This window comes from Pogona vitticeps, chromosome 3 (assembly GCF_051106095.1).
Source record: "Pogona vitticeps strain Pit_001003342236 chromosome 3, PviZW2.1, whole genome shotgun sequence".
Classification (NCBI taxonomy): domain Eukaryota; kingdom Metazoa; phylum Chordata; class Lepidosauria; order Squamata; family Agamidae; genus Pogona; species Pogona vitticeps.
In genome coordinates this window covers 133,085,611-133,112,975 of record NC_135785.1, presented here as the reverse complement: position 1 = coordinate 133,112,975, position 27,365 = coordinate 133,085,611, and the positions used below count along the sequence as shown (strand labels likewise).

The following is a 27,365-nucleotide window of genomic DNA, read 5'->3' as shown; positions in this document are numbered from 1 at the left end:
ATTATAAGACCAAGGCGGGGCACCATTCGGATCATAGAGATGCCACCATAATTCACCTTAGTATCTTTGGACATTCATCATAGCTAGGGGCAAATATCTTATTGTCAACTACCCCCCATAAACTAGAAGAAAAGAGTGCATTGTTATTTGAGCCTAATCTTGCATTAAAGTCCCCCATTATGAGTAACTTGGCTCTAGGGAGTTTGCATTCTAGTCCTATTGTATAATTTTCCAGGTCTTCCCAACCTTGTTTTGTGCTTTTCTGAGATGAGAAGGGTGGGATACTAACCTTGACCAAAAAAAAAGGATCTTAGGTCCAAAGACTATATGCACGGGCATTGCTATTTTCGCACAAGTGGGGAGCCAGTTGACAGATGCCTGGAGAGCAGTAGATATCAATATTGCTAAACCTGCTTTAGGTTTACCTTTCCTTTTGGTGGCCTCAGCGGGCACATCATATACACCATATCCATTTAGCTTAATTTGTTTGGTGAACCATGTTTCCTGAATAAAGATTATGTCATGAGCCCTCAGATGTTCCAGAAAGTTGGGATCATGTTGCTTCGAGGTCCACCGTGCTATGTTCCATGAGATAACTTTGAGTTGATCATGTGTTACATTCAAGATCTCCCCTTTATCCCATTGATAGCTACTGTATCAGGTTGTCTGGAACAGATTCTATCTATGGTATCATTATGCTGCAGGGTTTGTCAATTTATCTTAGTAATATCAGGAAAGTTTCTCTGGGCTTCATCTAGGGGTGCCTCACCTATCAGGCACAGCTCGGGATGGTTCACAGGCACTGTCAAGTTAGAATTGAGTGTCCTTTTGTTTATTGTTATTATGGGCTCCGGAGGGGGTTTAACACTATCCTTTGTCTGTGTCACTACTGGGGAGCCAAATACGGGCAATTGACAGTTTGCTAGGTCTTCGTTGGTATTTGGTGGCTGTCCCAAATTCCTCAAAGTTCCAACCAGGCATTTCAGTAGGTGTACTATAGACATCTGCTCACAAATTGGCAGTCTGCTAAAGGAGGCGATCTGGCCAAGCAAGACCTGGAATGGTCTTTTTCCTTGTATGGCTATCATCCTTGCATGTTTCTGTGGGATAACCATAAGCATTTTGCCCATCATTTGAATGGTTTTCTAAAATTTGAATAAGATCCTCATCAGTGTGCTTCTCCACGGCATAGACTTGTTTATCTTTTTCTGTCTCCCTTGCATATGGGGTAGCGGGTGTGCTAAATTTTGGAAGTACCTAACGACTGTTATACCTCTCGCAGCTAGATCCTTTCTTCTGCCATAAATCCTACTGGTTATTATACTATCCTCAAATTTTACAATTGCCCATGCGCGGGTATAATTGTGGTACTTCATTTGGCCTGATATTAATTCAAGGAACAAATATTCCACATTTAGAATTTGAGATGTGGAAGTTAATTCAGGGATTATGGATTCTAAGATATTTACCAGATTCCATTTGTGCTCATTCTGTCTAAGTATCCCTTTTGGGTTTGGGTATCCACAGAAAGCTAGAGTGTGAGTCAATAGTCTCAGCTTCCATGTTGCATTGTTCTCAGGCTTTGTCAGCTGGATTATTGATTGAGTGCTCTTCTCGATGTTGCTCTTCAGCACATCAATCCAGGGGTCATTTCTCACTTCATTTATACCATCCTCACTAATACCCTGTATGGTAGAGGTGATTGCTGATTGGTGTATATTTGTCAAGCTTCACCAATACCTAACTTTTCAGAATTTCTTTCAAGTCTGGAAGATTTTTCCTCTTTATTTGAGTTCTTCTCAAGATGTTTAAATAGGTTAAGATAGTTCATTTTTGGGATGGTTTTCTTGATTTATTTGCATTCTTAATATTCTTGGGCTTTTTAATTAATGATGATGTGGTCTTATTTTTTGCTAACTATATTCTTTTTTTACTTGTACATCCATAAAGAGATCCTTCTTGTGCCCTATTCTTGGTTTCCTGTTTGGCATTTTTACTCTCTTTGTCAGAACCGTCCTGTAACAATGCAATATCTTGATCAGCTTGTTTGTTGTTGTTCTTCGCTACCTTTTTAAACTCAGTTAGTTTGGTTAGAGTAGTTAATAGCTCATAAGTTTTGTATAGGAAAAAATTAATTTTTTAGTTTTTTTATTTTCTATAACTATAACATAAATAAAAACATATACATATAACATATAATCTTAAAATACAATGACTGTGCCCCCCACCACCATGTACCTCTTGCCATCTTCTTCTTCTTCTTCTTCTTCTTCTTCTTCTTCTTCTTCTTCTTCTTCTACTACTACTACTACCACCACCACCACCACCACCACCACCACCACCACCACCACCACCACTACTGTCCTCTTCTCCAAAACTGCATAGATTCTTGATTTGGAGCTTTCCCTTTTTCCCATTATTATTAGGACATATTCCAAAAATTTGCCCCATATTTCATAAAAATTATACTTTTTCAACTCTCTTTAAATTACACGTTAATTTATCATTTATTGCTATATTCCATATATCTTTGTACCATTCTTCAATTTGCAATTCAGTTTTTAATTTCCATTGCCTAGCAATAATCAATCTAGCTGCTGTTAGTAAATTAGTTATCAATTCTTTAGTCATTTTGTCGTATTCCACATTCTCATATTGATAACAAAGCAATCTCAGCGTTACATTCTATATCTTTTTCACACATATAGCTTATTTCTTTGAAAATTTGTTTCAAAAATCTTTGCACTTTTTCACATTCCCACCACATATGAAAGTATGTACCAACTTCTCTCTCGCATTTCCAACAGACATTCGGATGATTGGCATTAATCTTGTTTACTTTTAATAGTGTTAAATACCATCCTAAACTGAGTTTTAAAATTTTTTCCCTTATTCTTACCGACATAAATCTTAAAACCCTCTTTTTCCATATCTTCCTCCATTCTTCTTCATTTATTCTTTTTCCAATGTCTTGTTCCCACACTATTTTCAATCCCTCTATCTCACTTTCTTCTTCCTCTAAATTAAGAAGTGAATTTTACTTACTGTACTTTTACTGAGTCAGTCATCTGAATGTCCTCGTATGACAATAGAAATCGTTCATACTTTGTATATTCTCTACCTTTATTGTATTTATTTACCCATTCCTTTGTCCATCTGTCTAGTTGTACATAATTCAACCACAAAATACTCTTATTCTGAAATATTTGTTTCATTTGATCTATCAATCTCATTTTATACAACCAATCTTTCAATTAATCACTTTTTTCTTTAAATAAATCCACATACACTTTCATATTGATAGGAACATTTTCTTTTTCTGTCACTAATCTGAGTGGAGAGTACGATGAACATAAATTCTTTTTACACTTATACCATATGTTTAACAATGTCTTTAAAAATGGGTTATTAATTTCACTTATTTTATTTTTCTTAACTATACCAAATAGATATTTTTCTATATCTTCTTGTAGTTCCGATGATTCCCTGATAAACCTCAATTGGTTAGCCAAATAATAATTTATTATATTTGCTAAACCTATACCACCTTTTTTCTTGTTTTATACCAGTACTTTTTATTTATTCTAGATTTCTTCCCTTCATTACAATACTTGTTAATTATTCCTTGCCAAAATTTCAAATCATCCTCTGTTAACTGCATTGGTAGCATTCTAAATAAAAATTAATTTTTGGTAGAATTTTCATTTTTATCAATGCAATATTTCCGAACCAGGATAGTTTAAGATTACCATATTCCTGTAATTTCTTTTTAATCACTTCCTTTAGTTTATTATAGTTATATTCCTTTATTTTTTGGATATTTTTTGCTAGATCTATTCCTAAATATTTAATTTATTTACATATTTTAAAAACATATTTTTCGACAAACCTTTCTTGTTCTACTCTACTATGGTTAAACAACATTAATTCAGATTTTTGCCAATTTATACATAATCCAGTTATTTTTCCAAATTTTTCTAAGTGAATTCTAATTTTATCTATGCATTCTGATGGATTTTTCACTGTCAATAAGGAATAATCGGCAAATAAATTAATCTTTAATCTTCTTTTCTCCCATACCTTCAATTAAGTCACCATTCCTTATTACATTTGCCAATATTTCAATAACCAAGCAAAACAGAACTGGAGAAGAGGGCAACTTTATCTAGTGCTTCGGCCTAGAGCTATTTGTTCTGTCATCCTGTCATTAACTATTACTACAGAGGTATTCTCTAAATATAATTGATCTATTATCCCCCTAAACTTCTTTCTAAAACCCCAACCCTTTAACAAAATATTTAATATTGGCCATTCCACGCAATCAAATGCCTTGAATATATCTAATGATAAAATGCCTGCCTTCAATTTATCTTTTTCTATATTGTATATAATATTCAAAACCCTCCTAATTAAATTTTCCATTTGCCTACCCTTTAAAAAGCCATTCTGGTCCTCTTTAGTATATTTTGTAATAAATTTATTAATTCTATTTACAAGTATTGCAGTAAATATCTTTGCATCTTGATTTAATAGTGAAATAGGTCTATATGAACTTGGGTCTGTTAGATCTTTATTAGGCTTTGGGATAAAAGTTATTAATGAATGTTTCCAAGAATCTGGTATTCTCTCTCCTTCCAGTATTTCATTATAGAGCACTTTTAGTTTAGGGATCAATATTGATTTAAAAGTTTTATAATATTCTGAACCTAATCTGTCAAAATCTGGAGTTTTACCATTTTTTAGATGTATATACCTATATGTAGGTAAGAGGGACAGGGATAGGAAATTAGAGGTAGGTGAATTGATTTTTTTTAGTTGTCTTTGTTTTTGTGTATGTTTTATGGGATGCACAAAGGGACCAAATAAGAGGCAGAGGATGGAACGGATATGGGGAAAAACATGAGGGTAGCAACTTTAAATGTGAAAGGCCTATGGTCTGTAATAAATAGAAGGAGGATAGAATAATTATTAAAGAAAAGTAAAGTTGATATTATTTATCTACAAGAGACTCATCAACCAAAGGATGGAGTCAATGAATTGAAATTGCAAAACATGCATATATATGAAAAAACATTTGGGACTTCTAAATCTAGAGGGGTAGCAATATTAATATCTAAACATTGTGAATTTGCAGTAAAAGAAATAATAAAAGATAGTAATGGTAGATATTTGATAATTCAAGGTCAAATGAGGGAAGAAGATTATACATTAGTAAATGTTTATGCACCGAATATGAACCAAGGAGAATTCTACAAAAATGTGATTAAAGAAATGGAAAAGGTTAGGAAAGGATATATGATTATGGCAGGAGATTTCAATATGGTTCTGGTTAAGTTGAAAGACAAATCTACATATAAAAAAGATGAGTTGAATAAAAGGGATACCCCCCTGAGTAAGATAATAAATACTACGGATTTGAAAGATATATGGAGAGAATTGAAGGGAGATGAAAGAAGGTTTACATATTTTTCTGCTGTACATAATAGTTATTCTAGAATAGATTTTATGTTTATATCACAAAACTTAATTTCAAAAGTAGTAGACATGAATATTAATGTGATAAAAATAACAGATCATGTGTTGATGGTGATGGAAATGAAAGTTAAGAAAGATTATAGAGAAGCCAGGAGATGGAGAATAGACTCCAATATTTTTCAGCATACAGAGATGATAGATAAAGTCAAGAAAGAATGGCTGGAAATATGGTCATTTAATGCAGTGGTTCTTAACGTGGGCGATAATGCCCCCCAGGGGGCAATTTCATTTTTCAGGGGGGCAGTAGAACGAAAAGGGGCAGCGTGGGGGCGCTGGAGCAGAAGGGGCGGTAGGGGGGCGCTGGAGCAAGCCAAACCTGTGCAGATGGCTGCAGCCTTTTTACAGTGTGCATGAATATATATTTTCCTCCAATTTTAATTTAGTTTCAGACTTTTTGTCTTGAAATTTTTAGTTCCTGCATTTGTTTTTATGCCCTTTTTATATTTCTTTTTGCGTCTTAAAATTCACTTGCAACTAAATTATTAAATGTTACTTTTTGGGGGGCATTTCATTTTCTTGGAATTTAATTTTGTTTTCAGGGGTCATTGGATTTAAATGTCTTAAATAAATAAATAAATAAATAAATAAATAAATAAATAAATAAATAAATAAATAAATAAATAAATAAATAAATAAATAAATAAAGATATCACCGCGGGGAGGGGGCGATGATAACTTCCTCAATGGCTCAAGGGGGCGTTTCTTTCAAAAAGGTTAAGAACCACTGATTTAATGAAGCAGATGGGAATAAAATAGGTGTTATGGGACACTATTAAAGCACTTATAAGAGGAATTTTCATAAGAGAATCCTGTAGATTAAAAAAATTGAGAGAGGAAAATGTAAAAAGAATTGAAGAATCATTAAAGGATTTAGAAAGTAAATATTTTATAGATAGAGATGATAAAAAAATTACTAGAGATACAAGCTAAAAGAAAGGAATTAGAAGGTTTAGAGCTAGAAAGGGTCCAGAGGGACTTGATATACACCAGGAGGAATTTTTTTTAATTTTATTTTTTTTACTACATACAAAGACATACACTCATAAAGAAAAAAAAAACAAGGCAAAGCAATACTAACAAAATCAGAAACCAAAACAAAAAAAACAAAAACAAAAACAAACCCCCACATGTATTGGCAGGGGGGAGGCATTCCATACAAAATTTCCATTCTTAAGAATCTGGCTGCATCAACCTAATTATTCTATAGACATTCCAAATGTGATCCATCCTATCTAGCAGAGGGGGTGAATTCTGCCTGGCAACAGTTGCAAGTTGGTGCTGAAGGAACAGCAGCAATCTATAGAAGGCTGTTTCTGAGGCAAAAGGAAAAAAGTCGTCGCTTTATTTTGAGGCTTGACTTTTGAAGGCAGCCTGTTCTGGGGGGATTATGCCCTTAACTCGAAGCCAAATAGCAGAAATGGGTGAAGTGAGAGATCCCCAGGTAGACCAAGGTTCTGAGGAAGAATTTGGCTCAGTGCAGGATGAGAGCACGGGAGAACAGAACCCAGAACTCAGAAAAATGCTCCTAGCCCAACAGCATGAACTGAGGGTGAGGGAAATGGAGGAAAGATTAGAGAGAGAAAGAATGGCGTTTGAAAGGGAAAAGGAAGAGAAACAGGAAAGGGAAAGGGAGAGGCAAAGACAATTTGAATTGGAGAGAGAGAAAATGGCATTTGAGCTGAAGAAGCTGGAGATAATGAGTAGAAATAGTAATAACAATAATAATGAGGGGAACCCAGGGAATGGGGAAGGCAGCCTGTCTAAAACTGACCTGAAGAAATTCCCTGTGTACCACAAGGGAGATTGCCCTGAGGTGTTCTTTTCCCTCGTGGAAAGAGCGTTTGTGGACTTCTCAGTAAGGGAAACTGAGAAGATGACCATTATGCGATCTTTAATCAGTGGCAGCCTGGCAGAAGTCTATGCAGAGATGCCAGTGGAACTGCTGAAAGACTTCACTGAGTTTAAAAAACTGGTGTTTGCCAGACATGGGATAAATGCGGAACAGCTGAGGCAAAGATTCAGGTCACTCACCAAAAAATGAATTCATGGTGTTTGTCATAGTGGGGGTACCCGTTTAATATTATAAGACCAAGGCGGGGCACCATTCGGATCATAGAGATGCCACCATAATTCACCTTAGTATCTTTGGACATTCATCATAGCTAGGGGCAAATATCTTATTGTCAACTACCCCCCATAAACTAGAAGAAAAGAGTGCATTGTTATTTGAGCCTAATCTTGCATTAAAGTCCCCCATTATGAGTAACTTGGCTCTAGGGAGTTTGCATTCTAGTCCTATTGTATAATTTTCCAGGTCTTCCCAACCTTGTTTTGTGCTTTTCTGAGATGAGAAGGGTGGGATACTAACCTTGACCAAAAAAAAAGGATCTTAGGTCCAAAGACTATATGCACGGGCATTGCTATTTTCGCACAAGTGGGGAGCCAGTTGACAGATGCCTGGAGAGCAGTAGATATCAATATTGCTAAACCTGCTTTAGGTTTACCTTTCCTTTTGGTGGCCTCAGCGGGCACATCATATACACCATATCCATTTAGCTTAATTTGTTTGGTGAACCATGTTTCCTGAATAAAGATTATGTCATGAGCCCTCAGATGTTCCAGAAAGTTGGGATCATGTTGCTTCGAGGTCCACCGTGCTATGTTCCATGAGATAACTTTGAGTTGATCATGTGTTACATTCAAGATCTCCCCTTTATCCCATTGATAGCTACTGTATCAGGTTGTCTGGAACAGATTCTATCTATGGTATCATTATGCTGCAGGGTTTGTCAATTTATCTTAGTAATATCAGGAAAGTTTCTCTGGGCTTCATCTAGGGGTGCCTCACCTATCAGGCACAGCTCGGGATGGTTCACAGGCACTGTCAAGTTAGAATTGAGTGTCCTTTTGTTTATTGTTATTATGGGCTCCGGAGGGGGTTTAACACTATCCTTTGTCTGTGTCACTACTGGGGAGCCAAATACGGGCAATTGACAGTTTGCTAGGTCTTCGTTGGTATTTGGTGGCTGTCCCAAATTCCTCAAAGTTCCAACCAGGCATTTCAGTAGGTGTACTATAGACATCTGCTCACAAATTGGCAGTCTGCTAAAGGAGGCGATCTGGCCAAGCAAGACCTGGAATGGTCTTTTTCCTTGTATGGCTATCATCCTTGCATGTTTCTGTGGGATAACCATAAGCATTTTGCCCATCATTTGAATGGTTTTCTAAAATTTGAATAAGATCCTCATCAGTGTGCTTCTCCACGGCATAGACTTGTTTATCTTTTTCTGTCTCCCTTGCATATGGGGTAGCGGGTGTGCTAAATTTTGGAAGTACCTAACGACTGTTATACCTCTCGCAGCTAGATCCTTTCTTCTGCCATAAATCCTACTGGTTATTATACTATCCTCAAATTTTACAATTGCCCATGCGCGGGTATAATTGTGGTACTTCATTTGGCCTGATATTAATTCAAGGAACAAATATTCCACATTTAGAATTTGAGATGTGGAAGTTAATTCAGGGATTATGGATTCTAAGATATTTACCAGATTCCATTTGTGCTCATTCTGTCTAAGTATCCCTTTTGGGTTTGGGTATCCACAGAAAGCTAGAGTGTGAGTCAATAGTCTCAGCTTCCATGTTGCATTGTTCTCAGGCTTTGTCAGCTGGATTATTGATTGAGTGCTCTTCTCGATGTTGCTCTTCAGCACATCAATCCAGGGGTCATTTCTCACTTCATTTATACCATCCTCACTAATACCCTGTATGGTAGAGGTGATTGCTGATTGGTGTATATTTGTCAAGCTTCACCAATACCTAACTTTTCAGAATTTCTTTCAAGTCTGGAAGATTTTTCCTCTTTATTTGAGTTCTTCTCAAGATGTTTAAATAGGTTAAGATAGTTCATTTTTTCGGATGGTTTTCTTGATTTATTTGCATTCTTAATATTCTTGGGCTTTTTAATTAATGATGATGTGGTCTTATTTTTTGCTAACTATATTCTTTTTTTACTTGTACATCCATAAAGAGATCCTTCTTGTGCCCTATTCTTGGTTTCCTGTTTGGCATTTTTACTCTCTTTGTCAGAACCGTCCTGTAACAATGCAATATCTTGATCAGCTTGTTTGTTGTTGTTCTTCGCTACCTTTTTAAACTCAGTTAGTTTGGTTAGAGTAGTTAATAGCTCATAAGTTTTGTATAGGAAAAATTTAATTTTTTAGTTTTTTTATTTTCTATAACTATAACATAAATAAAAACATATACATATAACATATAATCTTAAAATACAATGACTGTGCCCCCCCACCACCATGTACCTCTTGCCATCTTCTTCTTCTTCTTCTTCTTCTTCTTCTTCTTCTTCTTCTTCTTCTTCTACTACTACTACTACTACTACTACTACTACCACCACCACCACCACCACCACCACCACCACCACCACCACCACCACTACTGTCCTCTTCTCCAAAACTGCATAGATTCTTGATTTGGAGCTTTCCCTTTTTCCCATTATTATTAGGACATATTCCAAAAATTTGCCCCATATTTCATAAAAATTATACTTTTTCAACTCTCTTTAAATTACACGTTAATTTATCATTTATTGCTATATTCCATATATCTTTGTACCATTCTTCAATTTGCAATTCAGTTTTTAATTTCCATTGCCTAGCAATAATCAATCTAGCTGCTGTTAGTAAATTAGTTATCAATTCTTTAGTCATTTTGTCGTATTCCACATTCTCATATTGATAACAAAGCAATCTCAGCGTTACATTCTATATCTTTTTCACACATATAGCTTATTTCTTTGAAAATTTGTTTCAAAAATCTTTGCACTTTTTCACATTCCCACCACATATGAAAGTATGTACCAACTTCTCTCTCGCATTTCCAACAGACATTCGGATGATTGGCATTAATCTTGTTTACTTTTAATAGTGTTAAATACCATCCTAAACTGAGTTTTAAAATTTTTTCCCTTATTCTTACCGACATAAATCTTAAAACCCTCTTTTTCCATATCTTCCTCCATTCTTCTTCATTTATTCTTTTTCCAATGTCTTGTTCCCACACTATTTTCAATCCCTCTATCTCACTTTCTTCTTCCTCTAAATTAAGAAGTGAATTTTACTTACTGTACTTTTACTGAGTCAGTCATCTGAATGTCCTCGTATGACAATAGAAATCGTTCATACTTTGTATATTCTCTACCTTTATTGTATTTATTTACCCATTCCTTTGTCCATCTGTCTAGTTGTACATAATTCAACCACAAAATACTCTTATTCTGAAATATTTGTTTCATTTGATCTATCAATCTCATTTTATACAACCAATCTTTCAATTAATCACTTTTTTCTTTAAATAAATCCACATACACTTTCATATTGATAGGAACATTTTCTTTTTCTGTCACTAATCTGAGTGGAGAGTACGATGAACATAAATTCTTTTTACACTTATACCATATGTTTAACAATGTCTTTAAAAATGGGTTATTAATTTCACTTATTTTATTTTTCTTAACTATACCAAATAGATATTTTTCTATATCTTCTTGTAGTTCCGATGATTCCCTGATAAACCTCAATTGGTTAGCCAAATAATAATTTATTATATTTGCTAAACCTATACCACCTTTTTTCTTGTTTTATACCAGTACTTTTTATTTATTCTAGATTTCTTCCCTTCATTACAATACTTGTTAATTATTCCTTGCCAAAATTTCAAATCATCCTCTGTTAACTGCATTGGTAGCATTCTAAATAAAAATTAATTTTTGGTAGAATTTTCATTTTTATCAATGCAATATTTCCGAACCAGGATAGTTTAAGATTACCATATTCCTGTAATTTCTTTTTAATCACTTCCTTTAGTTTATTATAGTTATATTCCTTTATTTTTTGGATATTTTTTGCTAGATCTATTCTATAGACATTCCAAATGTGATCCATCCTAAAAAATCGTACTAAATTCTAACAGTTATTTCTCTTGCATCCTTGGCTTCCCATCATTCCTCAGAATATCCCTACTAGCATCGTAAAAAGCAAAAACAGGAAAAGAAAGAAAAATTAGAATTAGAATCCATACAAGTGTGTATTCCACACAAGGTTTCATATAGTATCAATGTTTCAGAGAGTAGGTATGCTCAAATATCTTGCCTTCCTAGTTTCAACATATTACATTTCATTTCTATAAAATATATGCCTAAAAGTCATCAATTTCTAATATTATATTCATCATAAACAGTCACAAGTTATATTTATCCAGCTTAATAATGTGCCATGTTCTATTATCCAGATCTCTCATAACATTATTAACCTATAGTTGATTTAGGTCTTAAAGTGTACCTTAAAAATCCTCGATTTCTAATATTATATTCAACATACATGTACCAGATCACATCATTGATAATTCTTAATCATCATTTATCTCCAAATATAATCAGAATCGTTTACTGTTATCAATTATCCCTTTTTCCTAGTTTTATAATGCCATCTGTGGAACCCAGTTAAGCTATTTTGTCTCTGATTTGGATTATTTGGATTGTTCCCAAACATCATAGCTTGCCATTGAAGCCAAGGAGTGCCTAATTTGCAATCGCCCCATCTCCCCTTGTGCTTTTTTTTTATTTTTCTAATTTCCACATTCACCCACCAAATCAGGACACATTTCATTTCCATTCCTCTGGTTCACCTCCTCACAATGTCTCTCAGTTTTCTTAACCTGCTTTTTAATGCTTTTGCACTGCTTTCCACAAACCAACAAGTTCTCTCCTTCCTGTGCTTCCAAAGGGAGCTGGTCTCCTTCTGCTCCAGCGCTCTGTTTCTGCGGGGATTCCCATTTCTGCATTCTTTTCCCCAAATCCAAAAGAACAATGTGAAGTTCCACAAACTGTTCTTGAACGCATTTCATAATATTCACTTTTGTATTCTGAATAGCGTCTAAAATCTGCCCAGTGATATCCATCGTTAATAAAAGGCAAGTGAACAAAATGCTTTCCAATCCCTAATTTCAAAAAATAGACCTCACTTGGAGAGACACAGCTTGCTGTTTGTTTACTTCTCCCAGCCGAAAGCCATAAAGTACTTAAAGGTTGTAAACGTCAGTTCCTCAACAAAGCTGATGATTTATGCTGTCTCAGACTCCAGCTTTCTCCAGCTTCGGTTTAAAAGTATATTAAAGTTACTGTTAGTGTGTTCCCATCGAGGACAGGAAATAAATAACAAAAATCACTGTCCTTGATCGCTCCAGCTCCTCTTTTCAGCATAGCACAAATAGTTGAAAACAGTCTATTTGGGTTTCACGCTTTTTTGCCGCTTCCGATTGCTTTATCTCCTCAAGATCAGTCATTTAAAGTTTATTTGTACAATACTTACAAACGTTGAAACTAATTGGCTCTGTTGATGCAGTCCTTCATAAATCCTTGTGCCTCTCCCTCTGCCGCGGGGCTTTTACAGCTGGGACGCCATAAAATGGCGTTGACGACAAAATCCTTTGTCTAGAGAAGGAGTGAAATCGCGGGGGTGGATTGCTTTCCTACCCCCCAAAGTCTTCCGCTCTCTTATGACCTAAAAGGGGGCATCTCCTTGCCCCCTTGTCCCCCCAATTGTTCAAGGGGGCTCTGGATTCTCGACATACAGCAGAAATCTGGAGAGCCTCAGATTCCTTGCTGCTCGCTGTTTGAAGCCCCGCCTTCCCCTACCCGAAGTTTTTTGAATATAGTAATAAAAATCCAAAACTTTTAGCTAGAATGGTTCAAACTAAAAGAGCAAATAATATAAACAGGAAAAAATTGTAGTTTAATGAAAGAAAAACTAAAGATTATACAGGATTTCTATCAAAATTTATACAAAGGTAATAGTGTGTCGAAAGAAGATAAAGAAAATTATATTAAAGAAAATGTTAAGAGTAAATTATCGGAGAATAATAAAAAAGATTTAGATAAAGAGAAAAGAAGAAGAGATTATAGAGATTATTAATAATATATAAAAAGGAAAAATTTAATTAACTTCATCTCCTCTAAAATGTCTTTTACCCACTGGAATAGTGTATTAGTGTCAGAATCTCCTATTGCCTTAACTGGCTTTGGAAAGGACTCTTTTTGTCTTTGAATGCATCCTTGTGTCAATTCATCTATTTGTATTAACATAAGATCATCTACCTCCAATTTCCCATTCTTTTCTACCCTGCTGGAATCTAAAGCGTTTTCTGCAACTTCTAACTCTGTCTCCAGGTCAGGATCATAATCTTCCTTCTTAATTTCTATTATTGAACATTGATACCCAACTGACCAGTCTAGATTGTGGGCTGGTGATGATATTGTTGTAATTTCATTGGTATTTTTAGTGCCCTCTGTCACATACAGCACTGATGGTACCTGTCTGTCATGGGTTTGGAGGGAAAGTTCCATCCTATGGGGAGTGGAAGGCGGGACATCAGGGGGGAGGAGCTGTACTGTATATATATGTGGAGCTTGTGTGGAGAGTTAGGAGTTGGAGTCTGTGTGTCAGACTGGGTACAACTGTTGGTCAGTTAGTACATACCTGATAGGTTCAGGTTTCTTTCTAGGTAGCCAGAACTGATAGGTTCAGGGTCTGTGCGTCTGTGGGAACCAATCTGTTATATGTGTATGTTTGGGGATATGCCACGTTACATTATCCTATTTACCTGATTCTTTTATTTACCCTGTTTGTTATTTCAATAAACCTTGTTCTTTTGTTTAGTAAAATCCATTCCTGGTCTGTGTGACTCCTTATAGGGAATGGTTGGTGGCAGCATAACTAAAGTGTGGCATACTCCAGTAGGTCTGGGGTTGTCACATTGATTGGTGTCCAGCGTGTGGGATACGACTGGTCCAGTTGTCCAGTGGTCCAGCAAAGCCTTGGCAAGTGTGCCCAGAGCAAGGGGGGTCTAGTCAGGGAAAATCTGAGGGCGCGTAGGTAATCTTCTAGGCTTACCTCACGGGGAGGTACGCTAGTGGAAGAACGTGCACACTCAGATTGGGGGGACTAGATTAGGGAGCTCTGAGGCAACCCGTTTTGGCGGGAAAGGGCTGAGGCAAAGCTGTGTGAAGTAACAGTGATCTCGCCTGTCTGCTGAGAGGCCTAGCAGAGGGGGTGAATTCTGCCTGGCAACAGTTGCAAGTTGGTGCTGAAGGAACAGCAGCAATCTATAGAAGGCTGTTTCTGAGGCAAAAGGAAAAAAGTCGTCGCTTTATTTTGAGGCTTGACTTTTGAAGGCAGCCTGTTCTGGGGGGATTATGCCCTTAACTCGAAGCCAAATAGCAGAAATGGGTGAAGTGAGAGATCCCCAGGTAGACCAAGGTTCTGAGGAAGAATTTGGCTCAGTGCAGGATGAGAGCACGGGAGAACAGAACCCAGAACTCAGAAAAATGCTCCTAGCCCAACAGCATGAACTGAGGGTGAGGGAAATGGAGGAAAGATTAGAGAGAGAAAGAATGGCGTTTGAAAGGGAAAAGGAAGAGAAACAGGAAAGGGAAAGGGAGAGGCAAAGACAATTTGAATTGGAGAGAGAGAAAATGGCATTTGAGCTGAAGAAGCTGGAGATAATGAGTAGAAATAGTAATAACAATAATAATGAGGGGAACCCAGGGAATGGGGAAGGCAGCCTGTCTAAAACTGACCTGAAGAAATTCCCTGTGTACCACAAGGGAGATTGCCCTGAGGTGTTCTTTTCCCTCGTGGAAAGAGCGTTTGTGGACTTCTCAGTAAGGGAAACTGAGAAGATGACCATTATGCGATCTTTAATCAGTGGCAGCCTGGCAGAAGTCTATGCAGAGATGCCAGTGGAACTGCTGAAAGACTTCACTGAGTTTAAAAAACTGGTGTTTGCCAGACATGGGATAAATGCGGAACAGCTGAGGCAAAGATTCAGGTCACTCACCAAAAAACCAGAGCAGACTTTTACCCAAGTGGGGGCCCAACTGGTGAGGCTGCTAGAGAAATGGCTATCTCAGGAGGGGACAGAGACCTTCCAGCAGCTCAAAGACCTGATAGCGCTGGAACAGTTTTATTCAGTCCTGCATGGGGAACTGAAGTTCCAGGTGAGGGAGAGGAAACCTAAATCTGTGTCAGAAGCGGCGGAGATCGCAGATTTTATTTCCCAAATAAGGAAGCCCTTAGGTGCTGAGGGGAAAACTGTGGGTAAGCCCAAAGAAACCTACAGCAGGTACTCTCAGGGACCAGGGAAAAACCAGCAAGGGGGAGGGGCCCATGTTGAAGGGAAGCCCTCAGACATGAAACCACCAAGACCTCAGATTTTGGAGGGAAAACCAAAACCAGATGAGAAAGACTTCAAGTACAGCAGAAAATGTTATTTCTGTCAAGGAAAGGGCCATCTAATCTCAGAGTGTGAGAAATTAAAGCAGCTAAAGGGAAATTTGCCTCATGATTTGAGTGGAACCAAGCCAAAAGCGGTGTTCTGTGTCCAGACAGAGCAAAGCTCCTTGCCATTGAGGGAGCCTGTTACCATGGCTACTCAATCTGGAACAGTTACATCTGCTGATCAGGCTGGGGAAAATGGTCCTCTTGTAGAGGTCAAGCGCTGCTTACTAGTGAGGACAGATTCGCAATTGTTTGAGACCACAGGGGTGGACGTAGGAATACTTGACCATCAGTATAGGGGGCTAAGGGATACTTGTTCCCAGGTGACCCTGTGCCATCCAGACATTATTCCTAGGAAGTATATAATCCCAACTGAGAGCCTGAAGGTGGCAGGGATTGAGGGGCAGGTGATCTCACTGCCAGTAGCTGAGGTACCTGTGAGCTTTCAAGGCTGGAGGGGAGTTTGGCGGCTAGCGATTTCATCGACTCTGCCAGCAGCCGTGCTCGTGGGAAATGACCTGGCTGAACATGTGAAACGGATGCTAGTGATTACACGCTCACAAGCTACCACGGGGACAGTTCAGGGGGGTACTGAAGAGCCCGAGACGGAAGCAGATGAGGGTAGTCCCGAAGCTGTGGCAGAAACCTTAACCACAGACAGCAAATTTGGCCAAGAGCAAAAGGCAGACGCCACTCTCCGAAAGTGTTTTGAAAAGGTGACAGACACCCAGTTAACACCTGAAACCCCAGCGAGATTTCGCGAGAAAAAGGGAATTTTATATAGAGAGACCCTGAGGAATATTTCAAAAGGGGGAGATGGGATCAGAAGTCAGCTAGTGGTACCTGAAAAGTATCGCCCTATGATCTTACAAAGGGGGCACTCTGACATGTTTGCTGCGCACTTAGGGGTGAACAAAACACAGCAGAGAATCACACAAAATTTTTACTGGCCTGAAATAGGGAAGCAGATCAAGGAGTTCTGTAAACAATGTGATGTGTGTCAGAGGCAGGGGAATAACCGTGACAGGACCAAAGCGAAGTTGTGCCCTTTGCCTGTGATTGACACCCCATTCAAATGTATAGGAGTGGATATTGTGGGACCTTTGCCCAAGGCCACAAAGAGGGGGAACCGGTTCATTCTCACCATTGTGGACCATGCCACGAGGTACCCCGAAGCCATTCCCTTGACTAACATTGAAACTAACACAGTGGCAGATGCCTTGGTGGGGTATATGTCCAGGATGGGATTTGCCTCAGAAATAATCACAGATTTGGGCGCATCGTTTACATCGAAGCTCATGAAACGGTTATGGCAAATCTGTGGAATTAAACACAAGGAAACCACTGCCTATCACCCCGAAAGTAATGGGTTAACGGAGAAGTTCAATGGGACTCTGATGCGCATGATTAGGGCTTACTTGGCAGAGAATCCAAACAATTGGGACCAGAAGCTGCAATCCCTTTTGTTTGCTTATCGGTCAGTGCCCCAAGCCAGTACCGGGTTCAGTCCGTTTGAACTTTTGTTTGGGAGAAGGGTGAAAGGTCCACTTGATTTAATCAAACAAAATTGGGAACAGATCACCCAGGATGACCCACAAGATGTTGTGACATATATAGACTCTTTAATGAATGACCTGAAGAGAAACCTAGAGCTAGCAGCAGAAAACCTGCAAGCTCAGAAGGTCAGACAGAAAACCTGGTATGACCAGAAAGCCAGGGAGAGGCACTTTAACCCAGGGGAGGAAGTGCTTTGGCTTAGGCCCTGCAAAGAGAACAAACTGCAGCTCAAATGGGCAGGACCATATAGGGTCATTTCCAAGATGTCGGACCTGAACTACCTTATAGAGCAGAAGGAACACCAAGCACGGAGGGTGGTACATGTGAATGCCCTGAAACCCTACTACAGAGGGGAACAGAGGGTTTTATTTGCAATAAAAGCAGCTGAGAGTGAGGAAGCTGAATTACCCTTCTGGGAGGGTAGAGGGGAAGTAAAATACAACCCAGATGAGGTAAAGATCAGTCCTGCACTCACCCAAGACCAGCAGCAAGAACTAAAAGTGCTGCTCACCAAATATCAAAAGGTGTTTTCAAATAAGCCGGGGATAGTGAAGGGAGTGATGCATCGGATCCATACAGGGGATGCAACCCCACAAGCAGTATCCCCATACCGAGTGACGGGACCCTATAGGGACAAGGTGCGGAAGGAGCTGGACGAGATGCTTAGGGAGAACATAATCGTCCCCTCTTCTAGTCCTTGGTCCTCTCCGATAGTCCTGGTGGACAAGCCTGATGGGAGCATTAGGTTTTGTGTAGATTACCGGAAATTAAACCGCGTAACCACTCCTGATGCCTACCCAATGCCCAGGCTAGACAACCTGATTGAAACCATAGGGGGTTGTCGGTTCATTTCATCATTGGACCTAGTAAAGGGATACTGGCAATTAAGGATTGATCCCAGGGATCAAGAAAAGACCGCATTTTGCAGCCCTTTCGGTCTCTATGAGTTTAGAGTCCTGAGTTTTGGTCTCAGAAATGCACCAGCCACATTCCAAAGGCTGATGGACCAGACCTTAGCAGGGCTCAGTGACTTTACTGTGGCCTACACTGACGATATAGGGATCTTCAGTAATACCTGGGAAGATCACCTGAAACACCTGGAGATAGTGCTGCAGAGGTTAAGTGCAGCAGGGCTAACAGTAAAGGCAAGCGTCAGCTGGGTAGCCCAGAAATAAAATACTTGGGTCACATAGTAGGGGGAGGAGTGATCAAACCCCTAGAGGCCAAGATAGAAGCCGTTCGTGATTGGCCCAGACCCAACACCAAGAAAAAAGTCAAATCATTTCTTGGGTTGGTGGGCTACTACAGAAAGTTCATCCCGAGGTTTAGCGAGATGGCGACTCCGCTGACCGATCTGACGAGGAAGAAGACTGATGACCGCATCCCATGGACCAGCGACTGTGAGGAGGCATTCCGGAGGTTGAAGGAGGCGCTCATCCATTATCCAGTGCTGCGTGCTCCAGACTTCGACCGGGAGTTCATCATCTACACCGATGCGTCTAACAGCGGGGTAGGAGCAGTTCTTTGCCAGGAGGATGAAAATGGTGACCAGCATCCAGTGTCCTACCTGAGTAGGAAACTCCAGAAAGGTGAGAGACATTTGGCAACCGTGGAAAAGGAGTGCCTGGCCATAGTATACGCGATTCAGAAGGCCAAACCTTACATCTGGGGAAGACATTTTGTTCTGTGCACTGACCACTCACCACTGCAGTGGTTAAAGACAATGAAAACCCATAATAGTAAACTTATGAGGTGGGCTTTAAACCTGCAAGATTATGACTTTGAAGTGAAGGTGGTCAGAGGGTCAATGAACTGTGTGGCTGACGCCTTGTCAAGAAGACCCGACGAGTGAAGACGGCGAAGAAACCATGGACTATTTATATTTTGGTGACCAAAAGTTAAATGTACCTGTTTATTGAACAGGCTTGGTTTGTATTAATAAAGGTAACTTAATGTATTGTAAATATTAATGTTTAAAGTAAGTATGGGATTGTGTTATAATGTATAACTGTATTGTGTTTTGATCATGGTTGTTTTTTGGAGAAAAGCACTTTAGCTTTTCCCCCGCAAAACAACTTATAAAGAGGGGAGGTGTCACATACAGCACTGATGGTACCTGTCTGTCATGGGTTTGGAGGGAAAGTTCCATCCTATGGGGAGTGGAAGGCGGGACATCAGGGGGGAGGAGCTGTACTGTATATATATGTGGAGCTTGTGTGGAGAGTTAGGAGTTGGAGTCTGTGTGTCAGACTGGGTACAACTGTTGGTCAGTTAGTACATACCTGATAGGTTCAGGTTTCTTTCTAGGTAGCCAGAACTGATAGGTTCAGGGTCTGTGCGTTACCTTAAAGGGTTCTGTGGGAACCAATCTGTTATATGTGTATGTTTGGGGATATGCCACGTTACATTATCCTATTTACCTGATTCTTTTATTTACCCTGTTTGTTATTTCAATAAACCTTGTTCTTTTGTTTAGTAAAATCCATTCCTGGTCTGTGTGACTCCTTATAGGGAATGGTTGGTGGCAGCATAATTAAAGGGTGGTATACTCCAGTAGGTCTGGGGTTGTCACACCCTCCTCTTTGGGAGAAAAGAAATTTGTAATTTTCTTTTGTCTCTCTTTCCTCTCTGCTAATAAGTTTCCATGTAATAGAGAAACCCCATGTTCTTTGTAACCCTATTTAGTAAAAACCATTATCTGACAACAGGAGGTGTATTACTTGTAGTAAGCATATAAATATATCCTACCAGTAATAAAAGAAGATACAGTGTGCAAAAGGTCAACCAACTCTACCCAGCCATAAGGACAGGGGATCACTACACACAAAAGACAAGCTAATGACACACATCAACCACAGTGACAGAAAGTCTCTGCTCCTTATCACAACAATACACCCACAACAAGATACACTAATCACCCATCTACAGAAAAAGACAAAAGCCTATCTCACAGCCAAAAATACTCCACTCCCAAGCAAACGACACCAGAACGCAGAGTGCTGTCCTCTGAAGATGCTGGCCACAGAGAGTGGCAAAATGTTAGGAAAAACAACCTTCAGAACACAGCCAAAGAGCCCAAAAAACCCAAAACAACCATTACATACTGGCCATGAAAGTGTTCGCGAATATACTTACTTACTTACTTACTTACTTACTTACTTACTTACTTACTTATCATTAGGACACAGAACCTGTTGTTAATTTATTTGAATCCCACCACTGTATCCAGGTTTTCAGAAGGAATGGCTACAGCAGAACTATTTTAACAAACAGCAAACAAACGCCCATTGCCATTTTCCCCCTCCCCCCTTCTCTTTTCAACCTTCTGGGTGCTCTAGCACAACTTTGTTGTAGTGCTGGCACCAAGCCTTTCAAAAGAAAATGAAAAGTATTATTAGCATTATGAACGAAGGTCCAAAGTCTCCTTGAGTGGAATATCAATATTGCATATTCCAATATGCAAATATTCAGATCGGAAGAGCTCCAAACTGATTCACATTGAATTGTGCATCATGTAGTCAATGAAAAATAATGTGAATCTGATCATCCCAATCCCAGGACATTTTCTCTATTATTTACCTTTCAGTTGCCACCTGAAAAGTTTTAAAGTGGAAATGTAGACCTTTAATAAATGGAATGAATGCAATAATATCTCCTCCTGAGCCTGTGACTCTGGCAAGCCATGAGGTTGGTCTGGGATCTGGTTTCTGTTTTTCCTCCCCTTTAAATCTCTCTTACAGCATTGTGTAATTTTTACTATTGCTATATTTAATTAAAACCATTTTGGAACCTAATAATTATCCTGAATTTCACCATGCCAGAATATGTACGTAACTAATTGATCTTTAACTGAACAAATATTTGTTTTGTCCACCTAAAATTTTTTTTATCCTCTGATCAAGTGTGACTATGTGGAAGTGCATCAAGAGGTATACAGCAAGTGAGTCAGAAAAAAGAAAACTCTCAGAATGCTTTTAAGAGAAAATATTTTTAGCGCAGGATAGTTATCATTCTCAACACCTTCCCCAAATATTACCTTTCAGAGACGTCATTGTACTAAAATTAAATTTAGCTGTAAATTTAGCTGGTCCACATCATGAATGAGAATTGACTTGACAGCATGTGATTGTGAGGAAACAGAAGGAAACTGGGACTTGTAGTCATATAAAGATGGAGTCTATTAGGTTCTGTGTAAGACAGATTGGAAAGCACCGAAATGTTCTCATGAGATTGTTGTTAGAATTGTGCTGCCAGGAACAAAGATAAGGGAGCAAGGCCAAAGAGGCCCAGAGAAGATGAAACATAGCATACTACTTAATTGGGGAAAGAGAAGCCACCTGGGCTTGGATCTTCTGTGAAATGTGGGAGGTGAACTCTTTTACACTCACTTGCTCTTAATTGTTTAACAGCTTGGAAGTGTCATAAAGAAGGTGATCCAAAGGTATGTAGAAAATGGTTCATGTATGTGATCCTTGTTCATTTGTTGGTGGATGTTGTGGAATTTGAGAGGTTAGTTTTTTTGAAGGAAAAGAGGGGGAGAAATAGCCCAGCTTCTCTAAATGCTAACATGTAGAGAGTGCAAAGATGATTACTTAGCTTAATTTTAGTTGTTATTATTTTACTTTGGAATACTGAACTTAATTTAATCATTGTAACTGCTGGAGGTGCCTAATGTTTATGCCTTTTAAAGCTTACAACTGTATTCTAATGCAACTAACTTTGTTTTCTTAACAAAAACAAATATAATTCTTCAACAGATAACTGGTCTCTTGAGCAGCAGGACTTGCACCTAAATCCAGTGAGGATTTGAGAAGGCCACTAATTACTACTGTAATTATTGAGAGATCCTACCTGACTAGGCTGTTGTGCTATCAAAGCAACCATATAGTCAATGATTTGCTGCCTTGTAAGTTGGCAAGTGTTCTCTTTTAGGTTGGGCTTGTTTGTGGAGCATGTACTATGCACTTCTAGCCCTAAAGGACCTACACCATGTACTCAAATTGGTAGTTTTGCAAACACAGTGACTCCTTGGCTGAGATAATTATCCCTTTAGGGAGAGATGATTGTGAGAGTGATTATTATATTATTAGTTATGGCTGCACAGGAGTGGAGCAATAATTGTCAATATTTTATAAGGAAATTCTACAAATGCAGACAGCCCAAAGGAAAAAAAAATAGGTAACTTTTAAGCTGGGTTTCAAATCAGTACCAAATGCAGCATATTTTTAGCAGACAGTCTACTCTTGATCTGTGCAAAACTCAGGGAGATTTCGGTAGAGTTTTTGAGTTATTATTTTTTAAAAATAAGAGTGTTCACCCAGCAATCCTCAGATCATACAATAACCTGCCTTGGGTCTCTGGTAGGGAAGAAAAGTAGGATAGAAATAAAAGATTTCCCACTGTGGCATTGCTCTGTCTATACCTTTGCTACAAGAAGGCTTTTAAGAAAAATATAAGAAAAGTATATGAAAATACTGTAGTCAAAAATTCATAATCCTTAAGGCCATTATCCAGATTGTCTTTCAATTTTTAAATTAATGTATGCTTGCAATAATTTTTTTCGGTTATAGTGTAAATATATGTCTCTAATATTTGATTAAACCTATTGTTTAATTAAACCTATTGTTTTATATTTACTCAAGCTGAACTTCCAACAACTTTGGTTGGATCCAATCTTAATGTATTTATTTAATATGAACAGACACGTTCTATGTCTAGGTTTACAGAACTTCTCTATGAACGTTTTTTTCAAATACCTATCAAAGGATAATTTTGGTCCCCACTTTGGACTTCTCTATAGCATTCTCCCTTTCCGACTGCAATTCTCACACTCAAGATATGGGTTTAAAAAATCCCAAAGTTTATTCAAATTAAGAAATGGCAATTTATAAACAATAGATCATTAATATAAACAATATCAAAAAGATATACTTTATGTTGAAGATGTGACAACTTCTTCCAAGCTCTCAATGTGACCATGAAACTCTGTTTCATTTGGCCTGATATTAATTCAAGGATGTCTGCTTGAAGGAGATGAAAAATTATCAATGGAATATATCCTGTTTCAGCAGTGAACAATAGCAAATTGCAATAAATTCTGTTGAGCAAAAAAGCAGGGACAAAGCAATGCATTAAAGTTCAGGCTGAAAGGAAAAGAAGAGAGTATTATGTAAACAGGCACTGCAAAACTGTGTCCAGCATGTGCAAAACAGAACTACTGAGAAAGGAAAGAGCAGTGATCAAGTGATTACTTATGAAAGGCAAACTCCCTGAGGTTGTGCAGTGAGGAGGGCAAACAATTGGGGCATAATCAGGAACTATTCATTCTTGTGTGGTTTGGAAGTGGAAGCCATGTTAGTCTATGCTAGCAAGTAAGCAAAAACAAAAGAAAAATAAAATATAAAGACAGTTAAAGCATTCTGGCATCTTAAAAACTAATTATTTTACTTCCTGGTGTGGGAAAACTTTGAAAACTAGAAGCGGGACAAGGATAAATCTAGAAAGACATCCACAGGGACCAGTAGTGTCAGGTCTAGAACATCCCTGTAGGGATTGATAGTTTATAGAAAGAATCTGATCAAATACTACAGCTGTGCTAGCAACCTGCTTACCAGTTAGATTTAATACAGCTGTGGAAATAAAATGCTAGAGAAGAAACCTGTAGAAGCCAATATCTAATTGGCCACAAGGGGCAATAAAGCAAACAGCCTCAGAACACTGTTTGTTTGGGGTTTGGTCGAATGAAGAGAAGAAGGAGCTTCTCTGTGGGATTGATTTATGAAGCAGACTCTGGATTTATGTTATGATAAATGGACTGACATGGAATCAATCAATCTTTATATGTGGACTCTGACCCATTAAAATATATGCATTTAATATTTAAAATAAGAGGAAGCAACTAAAATATTTCAAGACAGTTAAAACAGTATAAAGTAATAAGATAGATTACCCATATATTTTTTTATATTAATATTATATGCAATCAATCAATTTTAATTCTGTGGTCTCCGACCAATTAAAATACATACATGTAATATTTAAAATAGATGGAAGTAATTAAAACAGTTCAAGACAGTTAAAACAGTGAAAATTAATAAAACAGATTACCCATATATTGGTTTTTTTTATACTTGTTGTTTCTTTTATGACGGGGTTAGGTAGAGGTCAAGATTGTTTTTCGTATTCTTTGAGGAGACATCTGGGCACCATTCCCAGGAATTTCCCCAGCTGGCAGGCCCGTCTGGACTGGAACGTTCTCGTCCTCGGTATCCTCCTGCTGTTCCATCTCTCTCAATTTGGACCAGGTCAGGTCTGGGTCGTCTGCAAGAATCCTTTGGAAGGTATCCTCCTTGAGTAGGGGCAGTATTCTGCCCGATTGTAGTCCACTGGGTAGTTGAAAGGAATGGCCAGTAATCCACAGTCTTGCTGCCCTCTGAGTCACCATTCTTTCGTCTGGGGGTCCCATTAACCCTCAGCCTACCGTTCGCTGAGCCATGCCTGCTAAATTTAGCTCAGTGAGAGATGAACTCCTATTAAGTGTCATCCCTTCTCTCCCTCTTGCTTCACTTCACCTGTTGCTGTTGCCAAGGCAATTAGCACAGGGAAGAAAAATAAAACTGTCAGTCTCAAGCTGAGACGAAACAGATGCACTCAGGAATCTTGGTACGTTTCTCTGCCAAACGTATGGAAATGCAAACTGAATTCTTACCTAGAATGGTCTCTTAACAGACTTCAGTCTGAGCTAAAGTCTTATTTTGTAACAAGATCTCTAGCTATTCAAACTGCAGAGAGCAATATTTCCACTCTGTCACATTTAGTGATCAGAGCTTGTAGTTAAAGACAGCCACTGTGCTAACATATAAATCAAAGCAAAACAGCACGTGTATCATGATACCCCTGCTCACCATGTAACTCACGGCTCGCGGATCAGATCCCACGCTGCCAACCATTTAAGCTTGCCCGTACTCCAAAGAGTTTCAGACAGCTGGAATAGAGAGGTTCCAGAGTCCAGTGTACCCCTACTTGGGATGAGATGTGATACACAGGCTGTATCACTGACACCCTTTTCCCAAGTCTATTCCCAAATAAAAACCATTGAGAAACCAAAATATAACCATGAGTCTTAGAGTCATTTAGATCTCTCAGAACTCAGGAAAATATTGGACTCAAGGTAGCTTAGTTCGTGGCCTAAAGAAATCAAATTAAGTATGGTAGCAGGTTGTTCAAGAAATCAAACATAAGTTCTTAAGTATAATTGTTTTATTAGAAAAATAAAGATTTAAAAGAATTCAGTTTATTGCAACAACATAGCATTCAAAAACATTTCCATATCTAAGTAGTTAGAAACTTAGCAAACTCCAGCTATAAAAATAAAACAATAAAAATCACTTATCTAAGAAAATTAGGTAAGGCAAAGCCTCCGCTCTATTCTTCTATCAAGAACTACATCCTAACAGATTTCTGGAACTCCAAAGTCCATTCAAAAATCCATAATCCGAGGCAAAGTCCAAAAAATCCAAAGTCCCTCTAAAAATCCATAAGTCTTTCTCTCTCTCTCCCTCTGTGTCTCAACAATCCTCCATCTTCTCTCCTTGTGCTGGAAAACCTCCTCCTCCTTCCTCACTACTGATCACCAATCAGGACGAAGGAATGCTGGTCTCTCTCCGCCTTCCTTTCTCATGGAACTCCAGGTGTTGTTTACTTTTTCCCCTGGAATGTTTTGACTCAGTAGGTCTTCTGCCGTCGTCGCCTAGCTACGAAATATCCACTAGCTAGCTGTGAAGAAAACAGCATCTAGATGCTTATAGTAAAAATGACACAGACTCAAAATGGATTCCTTTTCTATTGTTCCATGACTACAAATCCCATTTAGAGATCACATTCTAGCTTCAATAACCTAATACCATCAGAGTTTCAATTTCTCTATCTTTACAAGGGCACAATCTTGTGTCAGAATATCACCCATTTAAAACTGCGGATTGGAGACAGTTAAATCAGGCTCTTCAAAAGACGTGCCTGTATTTTGGGATAATCAAATTCTCTAAATACCTAGCACTTTGGGAGAAATTATAGTTCAGGCCAAGGTGCCAGATGGAGCATGTTTTGGAAGCCATTGAAATCAAATACTGCAAGTCAATGTCCCTGATCCGCTTTTCTAAGATAGAGTTGGCTGCCTTGGGCTCCTGGGCATAAAGAAAGTCAAAAGAGAGCCCTAATACATGCTGTTAGGCTGGAAAAGCTTTAAGCCATGAGCTGTTATGGAATATTTCTGTAGAAGGTTAAGATATCCCATAGATGGATCAGCATGTATTACCTTGTTCCAAAATCTAAAAGCAGATAGCCACGCGCTGCATTCTAGTGATGTTAGACCACTCTCTAATCGTAAGGCAGCTGCAGGGAAGCATCTTGCCATTCCCAGAATGGATCTTAGAAAATTTGAAAGAACACTCTCTATATGTGTGAAATCCTAGGATCCAAGTTGGTATACCATACAACAGTTGGGGCAGAATCTTGAGCTTAAAAACCTGAATAACAACTGGTATAAATTGTTCCCCCTTAGTAAAGAAAAAATGCAAGACAGCTTTCTGCATGTTCTGGTTGCTCGGATTATGGTCCGTCTATGGGCAGCCCAGGAAAGTTTATGGTGGAATCTAATACCTAGATACTTCAGCAGTTTTATTTGCTCAATGCAAGAACCATTAATTGTCCATTTTCTAGTTGTTACAGAATGAGTGAAAACCATAATTTTGGTTTTAACAAAATTTAGAACCAACTGGTTGTTCTCACAGTAGGTCATAAATGTGCGGATCAGCCATTTAATTCCTATTTTCGATAGTGACAGAAGGACCGCATCATCTGTGTAAAGCAGTAGGGGGCATTTGGTCTCCGCCAATCTAGGAGGATGGAAGTCTGTTCCAAGAC

The 27,365-nt window shown here is 38.5% G+C and overlaps 1 long non-coding RNA gene across 4 annotated transcripts in view; it reads left to right on the top strand.

The window, feature by feature from the left end:
• The window catches only part of LOC140705829 (uncharacterized), a 132,040-nt gene that overhangs the window by 9,812 nt on the left and 94,863 nt on the right, over positions 1-27,365 (top strand). The window contains exon 1 of one of the 4 annotated variants that reach the window (XR_013543746.1): positions 20,048-21,885. The exons of the other annotated variants lie outside the window; for them this stretch is intronic. This is a non-coding gene — a long non-coding RNA (uncharacterized LOC140705829). Of the gene's footprint in view, positions 1-20,047; positions 21,886-27,365 lie in introns of those variants that run through there. 4 annotated transcript variants of the gene reach the window in all.